We start from the raw sequence: 19101 nt of genomic DNA, 5'->3' as shown, positions 1-19101 counted from the left end.
AGAAATTCCATGCTGGACCTGAGAAACCTTTCCTAATAAATGTAGTGTCAAAACTGGTCCTGCAAAAAGTTTCAAAGAATCCACATTTTCTAGTGAAAAACCTTTTGTTGAAAGTTTCCAGACTAGCTGTTGCCAGACTAGCTCTAGGGGCCACAAACATTGGCCCCAATTCTCTACTATATCCGAATGCAGCCTGGAGGTAGTGGACAGTAGTGGCTGTACAGGGCACTTTGCAGTTCCCTGATCTTCATCTGCCCAGCAGGAAGAAATTAGACCGGTGAAGGGCCTGCTCTAGCTTCCACCATTCATTTTTAGACCTGACATCAGTGGAGAATCAGGCATACAGGAGCTCTGTTTCACCACACCTCTTCCTACCCATGTCTCATCATCCCCAGAATGCCAATGATAGTCACTCCCCCTTCCTTTAACATTAAGGCATGGAGGGCAACTGGTGCAGGAGGTGGCAGAAGGCTGGTGGGATGATTCTATTGAGTAGAGATTCTCTAAGAGAGAGAAATTCTCCACAGGCTACATACAGCTATTTTAAAGCCATCTTATGCTGTAGCCTTAGTGGCCCAGAGAATTGAACCAGTAATGTCTGATGCAACCAGAATGCTTCAGGGAGCACTGAGAAAACATGCAGAGTAGGAGATGTGATGTTTCTTGAAACAGTGAAAAATACACTTCTTATTGTGCTGATTCTGCTCCTCAGACTGTGCACTCAATCTCATCCTAGGTGGCATCCAGCAACTAGAAACCCTCTCAGTTGTGAGCTGGGAACACAAGTCTATGCTGGTGCATAACGAGATAAAAGGTTCTTTAGACCATGCCCCCAGATTCATGCAGCCAGGGAGGGCAGCTACCTAAACTCTCTCTCTCCATGGATGCTGTGATGTTGCACTCCATATGTTTATGAAAATATGCTTAAAAAGTGAATATAATGTAACTGGAATATGCTTTATGCAAAAAGTCTCTTGTACAGTATCATTACAAAGCTTATAATCTACTTAGTATGTTCATCCTATTTGTATGTATGTATCATTCTTGTATCAAAAACTAGAAATATTAAGTTAATTTGCAGGACTATTGTAATTATGCAAAATGTGGGCCATTAATGGTGGTTTAGAATCTTGATGGCACCCATTGACTGGGACAATTGGCTGTAAATGGCTCTGTTTACCTGCAAGCCTTCCTGTGTACCTGACTTGGGTAATGAAGAAGGAGGTCTCACCAGGACATGTGAACAGGTCACATGATACTGGAATCCATCTTAAACCTGGGGCTTTTCCATTTAGAAGGAAGGGTGGGAACCCAGAGAAACAAAGGATTCCTGCCTTGTGCCAAAGATATAAAAGGGGGTGGAACAGAACAAAGGCGTGACAGTCATGAGAAAACCCCTAGTTACCACCTGAGCTGGAACTAACAAGGTCTGTACCAGGGGAAAGGATTGGGCCCAGACTAAAGAGGAGTCTAGTCTGTGAAAGAAGCTTATTGGAACATCTCTGAGGGTGAGATTTACCTGTATTCAGTTTCTTAAATGTATTAGGCTTAGACTTGCGTGTTTTGTTTTATTTTGCTTGGTAACTTACTTTGTTCTGACAGTTTTACTTGAAACCGCTTAAATCCTACTTTTTATACTCAAACAAAAATTGTATTAACAATACCTGGGGGAGCAAACATCTCTGCATATCAGTGTTATAGAGGGCGAACAATTTATGAATTTACCCGGTATAAGCTTTATATCGAGTAAAACGGATTTATTTGAGGTTTGGATCCCATTGGAAACTGGGTCTCTGGGTGCTGGAGATAGGTAACCTGCTGAGTCATTTTCAGTTAAAGCCTGCAGCTTTGGGGGTGTGCTGTGTTGCAGCAGACTAGCGTCACCCGGCTCAACAAGGCAGGGTTCTGGAGTCCCAAGACATCAGGCAAAACGGGCTCAGAGGTAATTTCAGCACATCAGGTGACAGTCCTCAGGGGCTCTCTGTGACCAAACCTGTCACAGATGCATTTATGTTTTGTTATACAAACTTCAGCGAACATTAAACAAACAAACTTATTTAAATAATTAACTTACAGTTTCAGTCCATTTCATTCACATTAAAAGCATAAGTAGTGCTGGGAAAAATTTCACACAAATAATTTGTTCAATAAAAAATGCAATTTTGATCAATCCAAAGTGATTTGCAAATTAGACACATTTGCCAAATAGTTTGGAGGGGGTGGGGGCAGGTAGAGTCACAAGGAGATTTTGTCAACATTCACAAAATGAAGAGGGAGTGAACTTGGGTATCCCTCCTCCCTGGTGAGTGCCCTGACCACCAGGTGAGATAGTCACTCTCACACATGGTCTCTCTGGACCAATGGCTATTTAATTATTTCATGCAAAGTGTAACAGCTTCAACAGATTGAAACCAACAACTCTGAGAAATACCCCATAGCCCAGCGGTGAGGGCACACTTTTGGGAGGTGGGAAACCCAAGTCCCTGCCCCGCATCAGGACAGGGGCATTGAATCCAGGTATCATGCACCGTGGATGAGTGTCTTAACCCCTAGGCTAAAAAGCTATAAGGAGACCACCACTCTTCCTCATATTTTGTGAATTTAGCCCTTTAAAAATGCCCTGAAACAGTTTTTCTGGTTAAATGAAATGTTTCCTTCAACTTGAAAAGGACTTTTCAAATCTCCCCTCCCCCCCGATCAGATATTTTTTGACCCAAACTTTTTTCCCCCAGAACTGCCAGTGAGCCTCCCTTCCCCCCGCAAAAAAAAAAGTTATTTTCCCAACTTTAAGCATAATTAAAAATATTAAGGACCCTACATTTAAAGTGTTATAAAAAGCTACTAGCAGCCTTCTAACCAACACCCATAATAAACACTATATAATTAATGCTTGGGTGTTCCAATCCAATGGTTCTCAACCAGGGGTATGCGTACCCAGGGAGGTACGCAGAGGTCTTCCGGGGTGTACATCAACTCATCTAGATATTTGCCTAGTTTTACAACAGGCTACATAAAAATCACTAGCCAAGTCAATACAAACTATAATTTCATACAATGACTTGTTTATAGTGCTGTACATTCTATACACTGAAATGCAGTACAATATTTATAGTCCAGTTGATTTTATAATTATATTGTAAAAATGAGAAAGCAAGTAATTTTTCAGTAATAGCGTGCTGGGACACTTGTATTTTTATGTCTGATTTTGTAAGCAAGTCATTTTTAAGTGAGGTGAAACTTGGGGGTACACAAAACAAATCAGACTCCTTATAGGGGTACAGTGGTCTGGAAAGGTTGAAAGCCACTGTTCTAGTCTACATTTCTATGGGAATACCCCACCCTGCAGAGCTCCTGTTCTCTCACTCTCCCCTCCATACACACAGCCTGATTCTAATCTCATTTACACGCTTTTTAAAGCGGTGAAATTGCAAGGACTTTGAGAGTTACTCCTGATTTTAAACCAGTGTCAGTGTAATCAGAATCTGGTCCACTGATTTGAAACACACAGGCTTCATTCTGATCTCACTGACTGGGGTAACTCTGCTGAAGCCAGCACTGTAAAACTAGTCTGCTAAGATCAGAATCAGGCCCTCTACTTCCTCAGCTGTGCAAAGCATGTCTGATTATGCTGAAAAGACTTGTAGCCCAGTAAGGAAGTGCTAGATTGCAAGCAGAATATTGTGTCTAAACATGACATGTAATTCATTGCACTTTCCCGTATCTCACCTACATCTATTGTCAGGGGTCTCCACCCCCCCATTACAATAAAGATGTAGTAAAAGTCAAGAGGTTGAATTTTAAAGTCAATTCTTATGCAAATGTGCTCATTTGTTAAAGCTTAGCATTTAACCACAGACCATGACTGGAATTTATTAACTCACTTTAAAAAAAAAGAAAGATACTATTAGGTCCTCAGCCGTTGTATAGTGACTGCTTGCTTAATTATCCATATCTAAAGAGTTAAAATGGTGGCTCTTACTATTTGTGATTCTTTAAGCTTTCTGCTAGTGTGCAGTGTACTGTATATTAACAACACAGGTCATTGAGTGCCTACTGAAAGCTCACTCTGGAAATACCTGAAGGACACAACAAGCTCTTCAGAAATCTGTGTCATGATACTTCATGTGTTAACAGAATATGTGGCACAATGATGCATAGCAAAGGATCAGCCTGGGGTGGGCATCTAAAGTGCTCTGCTTCACTGGTGAATGCCAGAGTGAAGCATTGTAATTTTATTCCAATTATACTCTTAGTGCCATGATGTCACAGCATAAATTTGTACTTTTGCATGCAGCTCATGCTGGTGTGATGACAGCTCTTAAAATATTGAGTGATTGTGAGCCCGTCAGCATAAAATTATTCTAACATGGTGCCTTTATTAGTGCTTCAATAAATGCCATTCTTCTTGTGTTCCAAGGTGGCATTTGCAAATGAGCTAATTTCTCGGCAGTAAAATAATTGCATTGCATTTGTTTTGCAGGCGGATATGGGGGGGGGGAGGAGGAGGGAAGAAAAAAGTGCTGTTACATAAAGGGGGTTCTTTTGCCATCAAAACTACATTTGCTGTGGTTAGGCAAGTTTTAAAAAGAACACATTAACTAAATGACTGTACAATTATTTAAATGAGCTTGCTGCTTGATAAAGCCATGGAGGGAGATAAACACTTGCGGGGGGGAGGAGAGAAGTAGTAACAAAAGATATGACAGACCGCTCACAGGAAAACATTTCCTGAAAGTCAAGTGCTGTTCGCTGATTGGCAACACATATTTTGGGATTCACGATGCATTTCTTTCATCACACTAAATCCAAACTGGATGTCAGCTAGCTCAGTTCATTGGGGCAAGTCAGAAGGAGGGGGGTGGGAAGAGGAGGGAAGACAGCCTTTAAATCTTGCCTGTCAGGTTTTGGTGCTTGCATCATCTAGATAAGCAATAAAATGTGAAGCAAAAGCAGCATAACTGAAGCCAGGCGACATTAATAAAAAAAAAAAAAACTTAACCAAAAGGCCTATGTGTGCTATATCGATTGTCAAATGGATGAGCCTGGGGGAAAAAAAAAATAAAACTGACAAAAATTAAAAGCTTGGGCTAAAATAGGTTCCTGTATGTAGACTTAGGCTCCTAAGTGGCCTGATTTCCAAAAGCGTTGAGCATCCTGCAGCTGCCATCAAAGCTGCAGGGTGCTCAGAACTTTGAGAATCAGGCCACTTACGGTACCTGAGTTCATATTTAGGCACCAAACTTTGGACACTCTTTTTGTTTCTGAAACATCTTAGCATAGGCCAGTGGTTCTCAAGATTTTTTTTTTAAATGTGTGGACCACTTGAAAATTGCCGGGGGTCTCAGGGGACCACTTAATGATCTTTCCAAATGTTGTTTGTACCATTAGCTAACTATTGTAAAGCGCTTTGGATAAAAGCGCTATATAAAAGAAAAAAAAACTTTTTGTTCTACAAATAAAAGCATACAACTCATATTTTAATATCAGTAGTCTTACCTATCTAATGTGATGGATGTGCCCTCTCTCCCCCACCACAGCAGCCCCCACGCTGAGGCTGGGAAAGGGGGGGGGGTCTCTCCCTGGCAGCTGCAGCCCTGGAGCTGGGGAAAGTTGCCTCTTTCTTGGCCGCCACAGCACTGCACATCCCAAATTCCCTCCACTCCCTCTTCTCACCCCACTCCTGCCTCATACCTACCCCCTAATCCCCCAAGGCCACCTCCCCACCTTACATGTGCGTCTTCTCCAGGGTCCAGGCATCTAATTAGTGTAGCCACGCCTGAACAGAGCTCGGGGACCACAGTCTGAGAACCTCTGGCATGGCAATATGTTAAAAATTCAGTAGGCTAAACCATGTTAGCTTTCTTCAGATCCACAAGTCCAAATAAAGAGGAAATTTCAATCATTTATTCATGATGCACCACAAATATTTTGAATAGAAAAGTTTTTTTAAAAAAGTTTTATGTAATCTGCTGTGGGAAGACAACAAATAGCTGGACAAAACCAGATATATCTCATGTGACATTTGTGGTAATAACTAGCTTCCTCCACCAACCCATGGGTCTGAACTTTAGAGACCCTCAGTGTTCTGTCATGCCACAACTGCTAGCAACACCTCCACCCATGCCCCCACCCACCCAACAAAAATTAAAGCCACCTTTGGAAGGCATTACACTCAATGAGAATGCCAGTTTAAATTATTTTAATGAAGGGGAAAATCCAGCAATTGAGTGAGATGGTACGACATTTCCAAATGAGGATCAAAATCCATTTCTTTGTTTAAAAACATCCAAGTGTCTGAAAGCCATTGGGTAAACCCAAGCTAAAGCATGGCTTGGGAATCCACTTCTCAGGTGTGGGGAGTAAACCTCAATAACTTTTAAAGGCCAAGTTCTGAGCGGCTCTCACATATGACGAAATTGAGATGGACAGGAGGGGATCAAAGAAATACAACTGATCTGACTCCCAAAAACCCAGACTGAGACCCCACTGGTCCAGTAACAGAACCGTATTCTGAGGAGGGGCATAGAAGTCAAGGAATGTGGCCCAGCTACTGTATTTTCCACACAGATCACCCTAATCCACCCGCCACCACTACCCACATTTAGGTACCCGCATTAGCAGCAATCCATAACTGCCAGGATAGATTAGATAAAAGAGAAATGAAAGACACTCCCTTACTTTTTTAAACACATGATGAGGCTTTTGCCTTTGTATAGGGAATATCATGGATGCGACAGTAAACTGAAATTCATGTTGCCTTATTAAAAAATTCCATTGGCTACCAATGTATTTATTTCATTGGTCACTGGAATGTTACTGTTCCGGATAGCAATAATATGGGTGATTGTGTACCTGGAATATTCACAAACACACCCAAATTTTTTTTTTAAATCATGTTAATTTGTTTCTGATAGCTAGAATTTGGCTCTCAGTCTTGAAAGCCTTTTATAAATCATCATCATCATAAAGCAGTACAAATAGCTACCTGGCAATGGCCATTTCTTTAAAAAAAAAAAAAGGGGAGGGGGGAGGCAGGGGAGTGTAACTAGTATATTGGAACTTTTTAAACCAAGCAAGTAATTTGTCAATGTTACTGTAGTATTAATGGTATTCCCTATACAAAGGCAAAATCCTAATGATTTAATTAAAAGCCACTGTGCAAAAAGGATATAATTCCACTCAGGAATTCTCTTGACATCATAAACTACTAAAGCAGAGCTGCTGGAGTGGTTTGCCTCTAGAAACTCAATCTTCCTGAATTATTTTTGTTTATTTGCTATTATATAATATTATGTTAGAGTTAGGTTTAAACAGAAGGTTCAGCATCTACCCTGATGAATTATCTGAACAGCTAGTAAATTACCCTTTTATTATCTATTGAAAAGATCAGAGCAGGTTTCCAATCCCTTTACTAGCCTACAGAGAAATGGGGAGGGAGAAGCATCAAAATGATGGGAAAATGGCACACAGGGGCACTAAAGTTATATTAGAGATGTTTCGGATCTTATTATTCATACTCTGTCCTTGGCAAACTGCTTAAAAACAGGCAAGGGAGCATTATGGCCATCACAGACACAGGTGGAGAGAGCTTCAGTTAGTGGCTTCTTGCAAATAGGGGACAAGGGACAGGAAGGAAAACAAATATGTAGTGTGCATGATTGGCAAGACAGAAGTACGGTGCTCACATGAGCCAAAGTGGACAGGCACATGCTCCAGAACGCATTGCATGCTGTTACAGACAACATAGATCTTGGACAGAGCAAATTCAAGAGGAAGTCCCTCTCCAGAGTGGTCTCAGATTTTTTTCCTCTCACTTTGGACACAGCCATCAGTAATGGCTTCTCCTCCACTATCCCAACTTACCTCTCCCTAAGGACTAGAAGTCTAACCTTCAAGTCCCGAATACATGATCATCCCTTTATAAGAATGCAAGTACATGTGTGCATGTTTCAGAGAAAAAAAGAAATCTACAGCCAGTGGCACATAACATTTTGCTGCAGTTGCAAATAAACAGAAGACCAATGCTTTCTAATCATCTAGTGTAAAGAATACTATAGAAATGGTAATGAAAGATAAGAAACTAAGGGCCTGATCCAGCCAGGGTACTGAAGGTACTCACTTCTCATTGAAGTCAGAGGGAGTTGAAAGGCTTGGATGGCCTCAGCTAAGAAAGGTCAGAAGTGAAATAGAATTATCAGCTAGAGTCTGATGCAGCTGAATACATATAAACTCCTCAGATGCAATAGCCGTGAAGAGCCACATATGCAGGCTGTGTGACAGACTGATCACAAAAAAGGGTCAGAGTGACCTGCCACAGAAGCCAAAATAAAAATAAAAGACTGCAACACGGCAGCTGCCAGGAAAAAGGCAAGGGCTGGGAACCACGGCCAATGGGAGCTGCAAGGGTGGCGCCTGCAGACAGGACAGTGTGCAGAAGCGCCTGGCTGGCTCCTACTCGGAGGGGGAGACATGCCACTGCTTCCAGGAGCTGCTTGAGGTAAGCGCTGCTCAGAGCCTGCACCTCTGAGCTCCCTCCATGCCCTAAACCCCTGCCCTGATCCCGCTCCCGCCCTCTGAATCCCATGATCATCCCTTTATAAGAATGCAAGTACATGTGTGCTGCATGTTTCAGAGAAAAAAAAAGAAATCTACAGCCAGTGGCACATAACATTTTGCTGCAGTTGCAAATAAACAGAAGACCAATGCTTTCTAATCATCTAGTGTAAAGAATACTATAGAAATGGTAATGAAAGATAAGAAACTAAGCAGCCCGGAGCAGCCTCCTGCACCCTAAACCTGTCATTCCTGACCCCACCCCAGAGCCAGCACCCCCAGCCAGAGCCCTCACCCCCTTCTGCACCCTAAACCCCAATTTCATGAGCATTCATGGCCCGCCATACAATTACTATACCTAGATATGCCCTCAGGCCAAAAAGTTTGACCCTAGGCCAGGGGTGGGCAATCACAAGCAGGGTCTAGAGCAGAGATGGTCAGGCAGTCTTTGTTGTTGCTCAGACAGCTCCCCTTCATGACTTTCTGGTTTATGTATTGGTACCATCCAATTAGTGGGCTGTGTGGGGCCACCACTCAGGTCCTGCTGGGTGGTACTACTTGCCGAGCCCAGCCTCATGGGGTCCTCTTATGGGAGCCCAGCCCATGGTAATACAGAGGCATCAGTGTCTCAGAACCCCCATGGTCTCAGATTCCAGCTCTGCAGGTTCCAACTCTCCCTTGGTGGACCTGCTGCTGGGAACTGGTCTTCTTTCCATCCCTATTTCCAAAACGATGGATTTTGTGACAGTCCAGGGCTTAACTTTCAGTTTAAATGACCCCTCCCCCCTTTTTTTGCATCATCATAGCAGAGCTCTGAAATACAGCAATCAGGTTATGAAGTTATGAAAACATAACTCAGTCTCTTACTTGGGCAATTGCAAGCCAGGAAGCTTAACTCCACTACAAGCTAAATTGATTGAAACTATAGGAAAGGACAGACTCAGACATACAGATAAACAAGTTATGTTGGAAAAAAGAGTTAACATGGCTTTTGTAAAAGGAAATCATGCATTACCAATCTATTAGAATTCTTTGAGGGCATAAACAAGCATGTAGATAAGGGGATCCAGTCAATATGGTGTACTTGGATTTGCACAAAGCCTTTGACAAGGTCCCTCACCAAAGGTGCTTAAGTAAAGTAAGAAGTCATGGGATAAAAGGGAAGGTGCTTGCTCGTGGATCACTGTCTCATTAAAAAGATAGGGAAAAAGAGCGGGGAACTGACTAGTTATTCTTGCAAAGTATCTGTACTGAGACTTGTGCTGTCCAAGATATTCATAAATGATCTGGAAAAGGGGGTGAACAGTGAAGTGGCAAAGTTTGCAGACAATACAAAATTATTCAAGATATGCAAGTGCAAAGCTGACAGTGAAGAGTTACAAAGAGAACTCACAAAACTGAGTGACCGAATATCAAAAGGATTAGATAAATTCCTGGAGGATAGGTTCACCAATGGACTATTAGCCAAGCTGGTCAGGGGTGCACCCCCTTACTCTGGGTGTCTCTAAACTTCTGTCTGCCAGAAACTGGGACAGATGATGGGATGGATCACTCAATAGTTGCCCTGTTCTAGTCATTGTCTCTGAAGCATCTGGCTGCTCTTAAGGGTGTTGCACGTAACTCCCCTGTTGCTCGCACACAAAGCCCTCTCGTCCAGGGTTGGTGGTGCTTTAAACCCAGGCCAGCTGGGGTACAGGTTAGAGCTCAGCTTACTGCAGTACAAAGAACCCTGGGATATGACCCCAGCAATCTTAGTGCTATAGTAATTTGGGTTAGCCTAGTGGAGGGGTGAGCAGCCACACTACAAAGCCATACTCAAGTGCCAATCACCCAAGGTAGCTCTGCAGTGGAAATATACCCTCATGCAGAAACATCCAATTAATTGGAAGCCACGGCCTCTTTCATTTATCATGATTATTTCAGGTTTGATTTTTCCAAATGCTGAACATTCACAAATGCAACCAAAGCTCATGGGAGCTGCAGGCTCTCAGCACCTCTGACAACCAGACTCTAGTGCATAAATGGGCATGATCACTTATAATCAAGGAAGAAAAGGTCCCTGCCTCATTGATCTTACAGACTAAATTACATGTTAAAAAAAACCCGCACACCACGCACACAGATGACAAATGGCAGCAGACAGTGATCATGAGAAATTGGGATTGAAGGGGATGTGGAAAGCATCAGCAGCTGAAGAGGAACCTGCCTGTTAATTCATTGGGGAAATCCCTTGATGCGGTATCTTGCTACCCTCTGTGCCTGAAGTAATTTTGCTCTCCTCATCCATCAAAGTGCCCTCTCTCTCCTCTTTCAAATCCCTACTTAAACCCACCTCTTCCCTAATTTAAATAATTAATAATAATCATCCCTGCATGCACATCCTTTCCTGAACTGCTGTCCTATATTTTGCCTCATGTTTGTCATGTCTTATTTAGATTCTAAGTTTGCCAGGAAGGGCATGTATCTTGTAAAAATGTATGGTGCTGCATGCATGTTTTGTAACAACAGTACGTGGTGATTGTGAATCTGCCCTGCCTCATCGCTGCCCCTGGGAAAGAGGCACCTCCTGAGTTCCTAATCTGGCACTCTGGTCACAAGAGACAGAAGCACATCCTCTCAGAACAAGGAATCAGCTAAAAATGAACATTTTTTCCACTAATGTTATTCAAGGATAAGAATTCACTACGACCCCATATTCCCCTTAGGTTTAAAACTGTTTGACAAGTCCAATGGGTCATCACTACTTGTTCAAAAAGGAGGTTCTCTAAATACAACCAAATTAGACCTGAGACATATGCACAAACGTATGTGCATCACACCCACCCACATGCTTCTGTCATACTTAGAATAAAACTGCTGCTTGGTATTTACACTGAGGCAGATGAGCACCTCAGTGCCACAAAGGAACATCTGAATCATACAAGGAAGGAGAAAAGAAATAAAAAGGTTGCTCAGTGGGCTAAGTAGATGAAAACTCTGGGAGCAGCCATTTGGAAGAAAGAAGAGAGGTCAGACCAGAGATAGGAAGAAGCTACCTGGCTCACAGGGAAAAAAAAATCTGCAAGAAATTTTGGAGGTAGGGTAAAAATTTAAGAGAGCCCTTTTAGTCACTGACCCTCTGTGAGCATTCCACTGCAAGAAAGCAAGAATGTCACTGGCATCTGGTAGTGAGTTTCAGCTGGCCTGACCAGTTCAGTTTACCCAAACTCATTTAAGTCAAACTATCTGATGTATCATATAAGGCATCACTAGAAAATTAACAATGCACTGATAAGTGTTCTTCCATAGTATATGCAGGGTAAATGCACAAAGGACCATACACATATGAAGGAAATGTGGAACTAAAGTGTGGGGAGTGGGTAATCAGGTTTATCCCAGAAAGAGGACAAGCTGACACCTCCAGCCAGGTGTCAGAGTTGATTAGCAATCACATCATGTGGCCATTCATTTATATCAGAGAGGATACTAACATCAAATTGCATTTTAGCAAACACCAGCAGGGGGAAGAAACCAGCCTAGTACTTCCTTCAACACCAGACTCCATGTTGCCTTCCTCAGAGTTTGAATGAACTGTATTTGGGGGTAACCTTCTGAAGAACCCATTTCAAAAGGCTCACTGACTATAAAAGAGGGGCAAAGAACCCCAAGTTTTCTTTCACCTCAGAAGACAAAGGGAAGTAGCATCCTGTACTTCTGCAGAAGATCCTGACAGAGTGTTAGCCATGCTAGACAAAGTGACTGGTGAGAGAAGCCATCTCAAAGGTTATACCTTGCTAGATTAATGTTCACCTTTATTTGCTTGAAAACAACTCTATCCTTTCTTTCTTTCTTTCACTTGGCATCTCTTAGCCTATGTCCTTTTAATAAAAACTGAAGTAACTCAGAAGTCCAGTCGATGTGGAAAAGCTGCGGAGTACTGACTCTTTAAGGAGCAAAGGAACCTTGTTATTCCTCTGACTGGTCCAGGAGAGGGAAAAATTTAGGAATGGGAGCAGGGGCGGCTCTATCCATTTCACCGCCCCAAGCACGGCGGCAAGCCGCAAGGGGAGCTCTGCCGCGGCATGCCCCCCCAAGCACGCACTTGGTGTGCTGGGGCCTGGAGCCGCCCCTGAATGGGAATGTGTTGGAGTCACTTGGCTACTAACTACCAAGACTGGTAAGATACCAGAGTGTAGCTGGGATGTTACAAGGAGGCTGCTGGAATCAGAGTGCTTAGGCAGAGCTGCTTAACACACATACACTCGGTGCAGGCTTGTCTGCTGGCTGTCGTATGTCCCGGCTGTGAGCCCCAGCAGCAGAGCATTTAAGGCGCCCACAGTTACAGAGCAGGCAGTCACACAGCCCATCAGGTCTGGATTGCACCCCACAACATGATGCCTTCCTGGCCCAGTCCTACAAATTACAGAGTGCCACCTGCAAGATTCTGAGAACCCATAGCTTTCTTGGTGCTTAGACCCTTGTAGGTTTTTCATGGAGGGGATGAGACTAGTTAGGATGGCAAGTGTTTCTGAGAGGCAACTGCCCACAATCCATGATAATCTAAATACAGCTAATAATTCAGTTTAATGAGCCAGCAGGGTAGTGTGATGCCCTAACAAAAACCAAGCTAAAAAAAAAAATCACTATTGGAACAAGTAGACCCCCAGAAGGCAGCATACGTAAAACGACAGGCAATATTTAAACTGAAACAAAAAAGAAGCGGCAGATGAACAGTGTCATGAAAGAATCTAGAATGTTGGGTGCTCCCTGGGATAGGCTCTCAAGTTGATTAGCATCCTTGCTCATCTCAGCTACTAAGACAGAAGATAGGGCAACAACCCGCTCCGCTAACGGCCTGCTCTCTGGAGTAATCAAGTTCGTCAATTGAGTTCTTTGTGCTACAGGGAAGTATAAGCTCAGAGAAATGAGAGCTCAGTATAGCTTTCTTTGTATCAAAGCTAACAGTAGCAAAAAGTTAAAACAGTTCTTCTACTGAGTCCCCCACCCCATTTCCTCAAGGTAATTTGAAGACTAAAACTGAATCAAGCCGAAGACTGAAATTCAATTTGTAATCAATTGATTGGCAACATTAACCATTCTACCTCGTACTGCACCTGAAAGGCAAAACATGGATGGGTTTATTATTCCCAATGCAGACAGATTTTTTTAATAAAAACAACAACAAAAATCTATACAAGTAACAACAGTGGGGGGAAAAGGGTAAATACAAGTAATATACTATAGTTGGAAAAAAAAAAAAGCTTGATTGCAGATGTGAAAATAAAATCTTTGACATTTCCCCTCATCCATTTCCCCATTCCAAGAACTTCAATGGCTTCTTATAGATATGATAGCCATCAACAGCTCATATTTAAGGGCAGAGACCATTTACTACTTCAGGTCTGTAATATGCCTCATTCTCGGTTGGTCCTTCATCACTAATTTCAAAATTCCAACAAACACTGGGTTAAACTCCATCGTCACATACACATGACGCAAAACCACTGACTTGTGGTGAGGGTAGAGTTTGGTTTTTAAAAATCCCTTCCTACACAGAGTACATCCATTTCCAGAGACAATCCCTGCAATTGACTTTTTTTTTTTTAAATAGAAAGTCCAATTTCTATGGGCCTCAATTGTGTGAGATGCAGAATGCCTCCAGCAAGCTGGTAGGCATAAGATAGCGGTCTTCACACCTTGTAGGAACAAGCCCATAATTAGATGTGGTTGAAAGTGTCATTTTGCTGAAAAATGGTTCTTTGCTCAACATGAATGTTTTTGGTGAATATTTTCCATGTCTAAATCCCCCTCCTACCCCCGGTTTTTCCAAAAATAAAAAAACCTTTGTTTTCTGGGTGGTTTTTTTCCAATTTTCAAAGACTTGTTAAAAATCAGCTTTTGTGTTTGTTGCTGAAAACCTGGAAAAATTCCACAAAAATATTTCAGACAAAAGGAACATATTTAATTTCAGGAAGAACAAAAGCTTTAGTCCATGCCAGATTCACAGCTATAGGCTTTCACTGTTATTTTCCCTCACTATCTCATAACAAGTATGAAAATAAACTTTCCATTTAAAGCAATGGTCAATGGCAATAGAGAGAAGTCCTGACTGTGCTCACATTTATAATGGTGAAAAGCAGGAATAGGTCCATCAGAGCCATAGAGTCATACAAGTGTAAAACCAATGTAACTGAGAGGAGATCAGGGCTAGTATCTTAATTTTTTCCCCTCCTACCCCTTTCTCCTCTTGTTTCTTTTCTCTTTCTTCCTTTTAGCAACCAATTTTATAACATAACTTAGACCATTAACTCAACAGGGATGTGTCACATTCCAGCATGCAATCCAGGCCAGTGAGGGGTTGTGTCACTACCTTCCCTACAACCGTGGGTGCCTCGCAATCTCTAGGATCACATGTGGACCCATCTTGAGTGGGGATTAATCATGGGGAGGGAAAGCCCATGCTTTGATGCCTCTATATATTTTGGTGCTAACTCCTCAGCTCCAGTCTCTCCCAGTACTATCAGCTCTCTCTGCTGGGAGTACTTCACTAAACCTTCTTAATTGCTGAAAGCTTGCATTTTGATCCTTCATAACTACTGCCTAAAATCAATTCGTTGTCAGGCAACAGCTGCAGCATTCATTGTTGCTGGTTCCCACGAAAACGGCTAATTCTGAAAAATGTTAATAGCTTCAGCCTTCAATGGGAAGATTTAATAATTAAATTTTAATTTACAAAAAAATGTTTAAGAGACAGGTTAACCTGTCAAGAACATCATCACTTTTGATCCAGCCAAGGCAGACAAGGAGATTGTATATCCTCATTAATACCACAATTGGCATCTGGAATCTGTTCAAAAATTCTGATTTACTTCATAACAGAGGATTATGGTAGAATCTGGAGTTCTTTATGGCCCACAGAGGCTTGTGAAATTCAAATAGAAAAGCTTTCAGTTAAACATTTCATAAAAAGCCCTACCTTATACTAATCCAAAGAAACACTAACAAGTGCTTGAGGGGATGAAAATCCACAATATGTTTTGGTAGCTACACTTATGGAAACATTAACTTTCTTGGGCAGGGTCGCTCAGTGAGCTTCTGAAGTTAGACACTACCAGGATTCAGTTCTTAACACACTTCCAATGCACTAAAAAAAAAAAGTCAGAAGCCTCTAGTATTTATGAATTATTAATGCTCGCTTTCTGGGTGGTGGGGTTTTTTAAGTTTTGCTTTTGTGTGCATGTTCAGCTGAGTAATTCAATAGACAGAGGCATGAATAGTTATGCTAACTAGCACTGGGGCTAACCTTTAAAGTTCGTTAAAGCTGTCAGCTTTCCCTGAAATATTTTCATTTTTCTTTTTTCTGAACAGGAAAACACATTTGTACACTGGGCGCTGGAGGGGGCATCTTTAGGAACTGGATTTTACGATTAAAGAACAGAGAGAACAGGTTCAAGAAGGGTGTCAGGTTCACAATTCTCATTTACAATCCTTGCCATCAGAATGTATTCACATTGTGCCAGTTGCTGCTCTCAATTCTCATTACAGAAACATTGTCATCCAAACGAGGTGTAGGAACTTGAATAACTCACACATGTCCTCTGTGAAATATAGCAGGATCCAACAGAAAAAACCAACGGGTTGGGGGAGGAATGAAATATTCCATCAGTGGGTTGGAAGCAAACACTAAAGAGGTGAGCTTCAATTCAGGCAGAAGATGGGAAATAAAGATAGCAAAAAAACCTTTTTGACCAGTTGAGGCCTTTTACTAAGCGATCTGTAAAAGGAAAAATAGAGACAGCTCACCACATACTGCCTTCTATACCTTTTCACTTTACAAAAAAAGTTTGTTCCTTAACACGATTTTCTTGTGTGACAGAATCAAATCATCATGATATTCATTGTGCTACATGTTCCTGTTAAAGCTAGAGAAGACCCTGAGTCACAAGTGTTTGGATCTGGAATCAAATAATAATAAAATAATAATAATGTGCAAAGACTGAGAGATCTTGAGATCAAAAAGCACCCTAACATGGGTATTATTCCCATTTTGCAGATGGGGAAATTGAGGCACAGAGAAATAAACTTGCCTAAGATCACAGAGTCAGAGTTAGAATCCAGGCTCATTGTTCCCAGTCCCATGCTGTAGCTACTAGACCATTCAACTTCTTGAGAATAAAATCTGACACCAAAGTTCAAGGTTGCGTGCTTTCTGTGTTCTAGCTCAATCCAGAATGGAAGCAGGCTTCGCTTTATGACCTAAGATCATGATTCAGATGTGAACTTGCCCAGAGTTGTGGGGAGTTCAAATCCAGCTGTTGTGTAGTTGTAATTTAGACCTAACCCTAATTGCAAAAGCTTCAGGTTTTTGCATTTACCTTTTTAATGCAAACTGGATTTTGTTACAAATGTGCCACTCAGCTCAGGCCAGCCTATCTAAGTTGGAGTTCTGGGCATTTTTAAACGGTTTCAACTTGAGAACAGAAAAAAAAAACAAAACTTGATTTTGTTTTTCCTGGTGAGCTTTGGTAGGGGTGTGTGAATAGGAGAGTGAGCACACACCTAAAACTCAGAGAAACTCAAGAGCAGAATTTACACTTTGGGTGTTGCATGTTGAGGTTTTGGGAAACAAGGCTTAGCTGAGAGGATACACTGATTTGGGTGCAAAGTAAAGTTTCCTACCCCAGTAGAAGACTATGAGGGGAAGTTACAGAAACTGTTTGCCATTTGTCAGTTTGAATCCTTCATCTGCGGTGTCTGAGGGCCAACCTGGTACAAAAAGAGGTATAATTTCTTCCTTCATGCACCATGTCTGGTAAATCTGGTCCAAGAGCAGGGACATTTTGCAAAACAAAATATGAACCAAACAGTTCTGTGCCTGAGGTAATTGTTGAGCCACAGCCTATAATCAATGTAAAATTAGGATTTTGTCCTTTCCTTAAAGATGTCACATGACAATATCCCAGTACTCTGGGTACAAGAAAAGGCTAATTTTATTACTTCAACCTTTATAGCCAAATTTTCAAAAAAGAGGATTTATCAGTAATATTTATTTGTATTGTGACAGGGTGTAAGGCCTCCAATCAGAGATTAGGGCACCATTGCACTAGGTGCTATACAGACACACAATAAAAAAAGGCAGCCCCTGCCTTAAAGGCTAAATACAAGACAAGAGATAACAAGTAGACATGACAGATGGAAGGAGCATCAGGTAACACTGAGATGAGTCTTAACTTGTCTTCCAATTTTGCATCTGCAATTATTTGCGTGACTGACTGTTGGTGAAGGCTCAGAATTGGAGGCTAATTTTGAAAATCTGGCTTTTAGTTAGTAATTAATAACCAAACCCTAAAGCCACACTTCTACCCAAGCTATAGGGGACAGCAACAGTCCCATCCTGAAGAGTGTCTGATTCAATCCAGATATGATACTGGCTAAGAAAAAATGCAAACTGTATATACTGCATTGCATAGAGAATGAAATATAAAAACTAAGACAAGTGATATCTGCAATTGTAATATGTTTGGTATCCTGTTAATCTGGACTCTGGAACAAAAGGGATGAGGGAACAACTATATTCACTCAGATAGCAGCTCATAAAAGGAACTTTGACACACTGAATCCAAAAAAAGAAGAGCGCTTCTAATTTCCAGGCAACAAATTGTTCTGCTCTGTTAATGGGTTAAAATCCTTATTACTTGTCTTTAACTGAGATTTATAAACCAAAAGAGGTACAACACTCTATTGGCTGGATTCCCAAAGTTTGTATATGCTATTCACACTCTTGCGCATCACTACCTGTATTGTCTCTATTTGTCAGTAAGACTGAATTTTGACCAAAACCTTGGTTTTGCCCTTTTCCCAACAATAATGAAGAAACTCTCTCCTGGTAGAATATCTTTCCTTTTTGACAGATACAGGACAATTGCTTCCATATTCTCATTTGTAAAAAAGAGTTCCTTGCCTCCATTATATTCTGATGATGATGATCATCCTGTTTTTCCAGTCCTGGTATTTTTTCCTAGACAGCAGCATTCAGTGAAAATAAAGAGCTCTTCCTCCACATTTGTTTAGATACCATTGGAGGGATTTTGTTACAAAGTTGACTGAAATCCAATTCCTTGGCTGCCGAAGGAAAAGCCTAAAAACTTTTGGATTATTTGACCTAACGTAGTGCTCAGCTATTCCTAGTCTTCTCTATGCAATTCAGATTTGTCTATACAACAATTTTCTGTGCTTTCCAGTGTAAGGGCTAAATTCAGCTTTCAGTAATATCAATGGGGTTGCTAACGGAGAGCAGAGTTTGGCTCAAACGCCCTGTTCTTTTCTCTAAGCCCTCACATTTTCTTAATAAAACCCAATATTTCTCTTCAAATCTTGGTAGAGATGTCTGCAATCCTTTAGGCTTAATATGCAAAGGATCCACTAAAGCAGGGGTAGGCAACCTATGGCACGCGTGCCAAAGGCGGCACACAAGCTGATTTTCAGTGGCACTCACAGTGCCCAGGCCCTGGCCACCGGTCCGGGGGGCTCTGCATTTTAATTTAATTTTAAATGAAGCTTCTTAAACAT

Source organism: Mauremys mutica, chromosome 6, assembly GCF_020497125.1.
Source record: "Mauremys mutica isolate MM-2020 ecotype Southern chromosome 6, ASM2049712v1, whole genome shotgun sequence".
Lineage (NCBI taxonomy): Eukaryota > Metazoa > Chordata > Testudines > Geoemydidae > Mauremys > Mauremys mutica.
The sequence above is the reverse complement of the archived record's forward strand: the minus strand, read 5'-3'. Positions refer to the sequence as shown.